At 36.8% G+C, this 4849-nt stretch overlaps 1 pseudogene; it reads left to right on the top strand.

Moving 5' to 3' along the window:
* The first annotated feature begins 2472 nt into the window (after positions 1-2472).
* LOC113187333 (protein FAM98A pseudogene) lies at positions 2473-3575 on the top strand (annotated as a pseudogene).
* The last annotated feature ends 1274 nt before the right edge of the window (positions 3576-4849 follow it).

Here is a 4849-nt window from a genome sequence, read left to right as displayed (position 1 = left end):
ATGTAATTTGTTCATAGAACATGTTATGGAACTCTATGGACCAATTTTAATATGCTAGCTAATATTAGAAATAAAATCTTGTATACCCTGCTCTGGTTCTCAATAAAGCAAAGCAAGAACAGCTGAAATTATAGCAGCTCCATCGCAGAGATGATTATAGCTCTTCTGTTAGAGATAGCCTTACAATTAGTAGCGAAAAAACTCATTTATTGCAGCAACTACAACAAAACACTTGCAGGAAATTTCCTTATTTAGTTCGTTGCTTTGTTTTGGCTTCATTTTATGAGGAGATTGAGAAAATAAACTGGTGATGGATTGGGAATAAAATGAGATAAAGATTTAAGAATAACAGTCATGGCAATGTGTATTCCAGAGCAAAGACAAATTGAATAAATTTGGAAGAAATTATATGAAGTCCTCAAGTGAACTACATTCCATTTTGAGTGATCACATGAGAATACAACAGCAATAAAATGCATGAGATGATTACATCTTCTCACTCCAATTTAGTTAGAAGAATATATATATATATATATATATATATATATATATGCTTCATAATAAACTCACTTCTTTATGGATAGACTGATACCAGTATAGTAAAAAGAACATGCATGCACAGCATCAATCTTTGCTGTAAACAATAATAAAAAGAAGCCAAGAGCATTACTTTTATCTCTTACTTCCACAAAACACAGGGGTTGTGAAAAGCAATCCTATGGGTGCTTGTTAATAGACGTTTTGTTTTATGCTTCAGAAGGGAACTCCTTTCCTTTATTAGAGACCAGCTTGAAATCATAGAACCCTAGCATTTAAAAAAAAATTGTCTACCAAGTTTCACATTCCTTTTTGAACATATTCTCCAAATAGTTAAACTCTTCACCAACATTTTAGCAATTTATTTTACGAATAAAATGGATTTCTGAAAGCAGACAGGGATCAACTTTCTGGATAGGGTATGATTTTCTTCCATCACCCTTATTTAACCAGGAACCAGTTCTGTCCCTGAATACAATAAAAACTGCATACATCTAATGGAGAGGAGTTAGGGATGGCAGCCATGGCTGTGTGAGTAAAATATTTGTCTAAAAAGCTATAATACAATAAGCAGTTGAATCCGAAATGATCATGAGAGGAGAAGGTTAAGTCCTTAAGATCTGTATGGTGTTTAGAAATAGAGCTGTGTTTGCATTAAGAATACTCTTGGTCCTAAACAGAAGCAGTTTTAATTATTTGCATCACCTGCTCAGTTGTCCTACAAATATGGGTGACATTTTTCAAAAATTAACTCAAAGTATTGAAGTAAAAGGTTTATTTTAAAGAGTAGAAATCCACACTGTTGATGCCTATAGGATCATTACTTATTTGGCTACCCCAAAAAAAAAAATCACAACAATATTTAAAATTAGAACGCTATGTAAATAGGAGGATATTCAAATACACAAAGAATTGGAGCTACTTTTTTCTCAGTTGTATATTTGATTATCAAGAAATTTTAAATAATCTCTATTTCATATTCAAGATCATCTCAAAAATGAGAGCGCTTCAAAGGACATCAAAGAGCTATAAATATCTTTCACCTGGAAAATAACACTGAGTTCCATGATTTCATTTGTGTAAATAATACAGAATTGATATTTTTTTCTAATTACTCACATTTTTAGAGAAATCCATTGTAAGCAAGGAGTCAAGAATTTCTTGGAGTTAAAATCTCAGTACTACTAATTTTAATTTAGGCAAATGCTTTACTTCTATAGTCCCTGGCTTTCATATCTATGAAGGTGGTCAAATAAAACCTCCCTCATGAGGTTACTAATGAACATTAAATGAGAGTCTAAAAAATCAACAAAGCAAAAACTGGTTCTTTGAAAAAATAAACAAAATTAGTAAACCTTTAGCCAAGCTAACCCAAAGAAAAAAGGGAGAAACCCAAATTATTAAAATTTCTGATGAAAAGGAAATACCACCAGAAACACTACTGAAAACAGATGATAATCATAAACTATTTTGAAAATTTATACTCCAAAATAGAAAATCTCAATGATATCAACAAATTTCTAGAGACATATGACATACCCAAATTGAATCGGGAGGGCATACAACATTTAAAGCAATGAAATTGGAAAGGTCATTGTTGGATGATCGCACACTGTCTCAAGCAGACTCTGCTGGAGCCAGTTCCCCCGAATTTACCAAACTCTGTGCCTGGCTGGTATCTGAATTAAGAGTGCTCTGTAAACTAGAGGAAAATGTTCAAGCAACTAACAGTCCAAGTGAGGCTGAAGAATTCCAGCTTAAGGTGAGTGGGCTACTAGGGGAGATGAACTGCCCATATCTTTCACTGACCTCTGGGGATGTGACCAAGCGCCTTCTCATATAGAAGAACTGCCTCCTTTTGCTCACATACCTCATCTCAGAACTAGAAGCTGTCAGAATGTTCTATGTGAATTCTCCTCCAAAAAAAAAAAAAACTCAAGAAGTAGGCGGTAGTGAGGTCTTTCAAGAGTTGAAAGGCATATGTATTGCTCTAGGAATATCCAAACCTCCAGCCAATATAACTATGTTCCAATTCTTCAGCGGGATTGAAAAAAAATTAAAGGAAACATTAGCAAAAGTTCCACCTAATCATGTGGGAAAGCCTTTACTGAAGAATCCAATGGGACCAGCCCACTGGGAAAAGACAGAAGCAATTAACCAAGCCATAGTTAATGAATATGAAGTTTGGAGAAAGCTGCTAATGAAACGTTTGGATGTCACTGTTTAGTCCTTTGGCTGGTCTGACAGAGCTAAGAATCAGACCGAAAAATTAGCCAAAGCATTCAGTCTTATCTCCAAAAAACACTATTTCTGTTGCTCATCTTTTGGCTGCAAGGCAAGACTTGTCAAAGATTTTAAGGACAAGCAGTGGTTCCATAAGAGAAAAGACAGCCTGTGCCATCAATAAGGTGTTGATGGGTAGGGTACCTGACTGCGGTGGTAGACCTAATGAAATTGAACCTCCACCCCAAGAGATGCCACCATGGCATGAAAGGCAAGATGGCCCCCAGCAGCAAGCAGGAGGTTGAGGAGGAGGGAGAGGTGGTTATGAACATTCCTCATATGGTGGATGTGGAGGACATGAACAAGGAGGAGGGAGAGGTGGATGTGGTGGCTATGACCATGGTGGCCGAGGGGAAGGAAGAGGAAATAAGCATCACGGAGGCTGGACAGGTGGTGGGAGTGGAGGAGGAGGTGGCTACCAAGATGGTGGTTATCAAGATTCAGGTTTCCAGCCAGGTGGCTATCATGGTGGCCACAGTAGTAGCTATCAAGGCGGTGGTTATAGTGGTTTCCAAACATCTTCATACACAGGAAGTAGATACCAAGATGGTGGACACCACAGTGATTGAGGCAGTGGTCATGGTGGGAGAGGTGGTCGTGGAGGCCGGGGTGGTTGTGGAGGCCAGGGAGGTGGGTGGGGAGGTAGGGGCAGCCAGACTTACCACCAAAGGGGTCAATTTGAACAACACTTCCAGCATGGAGACTATCAGTATAATCATTCTGGATTTGGACAGGGAAGACATTATATTAGTTGAGGCTACAGAACCTTATATTTTGCTAGAGCTCAAATAATAGAAACTCAGGTTTCAGAATCCTGAGTCCAGCATCTATTTTGAATTAACGTGAGACCACAGGTGGTGGCAGGCAGATTCCTGCTTGGCATAAACATTGTAGGTCTTCCTTTGATTCTGTTTTGTTGTTGTTTTTAATGGATTTACATAATGCTGTTTATTTGAGAAACACATACAACATCTCTCCTTTCTATGAAAAAAGTTTTCAAAAGGTAATTAAAGTTGCCTTTAATTGACCAGTAGACTAATTCCACAGTCAGAACATGCATACTTTTTTTGAAGAAATTACTTGAATAAAATAGTTTTCAATATGCAGTTTTGAAAATGAAGATTCACCTAGACTTTTTTATATTTACTACTAGGAAATCATCCTCATATTAACAATCCATTTATATGTGTTCTTTGTAAAATATTATAATGCCTAATTTCCAAGCACAATTCTGCCCCAATAGGCATTTTATTCAGAGAGGTTGTGCTACATTTACTTCGTGATAGACCCATTAGGTCAGTTCCTATTAAATGAGCTCTTCTGCAGATAACATATTCAGTAGCCTTATTCAGTTGATGGAATACTGTACCATATGCTCAACTCTGAAAACCTTGAATACGGCCAAATTCCACAAAGACTATAAAAGCAAACTAAGTTGTGAACCTATAGTACATTTGGGCATTTAGTTAAGTATAGCAACTCAAACTGACCTGCATCCATCCAAAACAAGTTCCTTGTTCAACCTTGTTTTTACATGAAGTCTGCTAGAAGAAATAGCAAACTGAAATTTGTTTTATGCACAAGTTAATACCACTGGCTCAGCAAATACAAGTTAGCTTGCTTTGGGCAGGAGACTTTTTTTGTAATGGAAGAAATTCACTACAAAGTAAGGTAGATTTTGCTTAGTGCAGGAGGCCCTTTATTATTGCTTATTTATTATTATTGCTGGCTGAGTTGATGTTTTACATTCTCCTTTACTGAAATCGACATACCATGATGCTTCTTGCTGGGTTTCTGTATACATAAACATTGTCAAGCTGTGAAAGTAAATGTCTGGAGGTGTGCTTTGTGTGAAAGGTGAGCAATAAGTATCTGTATGTTCAAAAAAAGTAACAATAAGTAACAAAGGATATAAAGGATATTGGTGAGGATGTGGGGAAAAGGTACACCCATACATTGTTGATGGGACTACAACACTCTGGAAAGCAATATGGAAATTTCTAAAAAATCTAGGAACGGAACCACAATT

This window comes from Urocitellus parryii, chromosome 8 (genome assembly GCF_045843805.1).
Source record: "Urocitellus parryii isolate mUroPar1 chromosome 8, mUroPar1.hap1, whole genome shotgun sequence".
NCBI lineage: Eukaryota > Metazoa > Chordata > Mammalia > Rodentia > Sciuridae > Urocitellus > Urocitellus parryii.
Note: the sequence above shows the minus strand (reverse complement) of the source record. Positions and strands in the feature narration are given on the sequence as shown.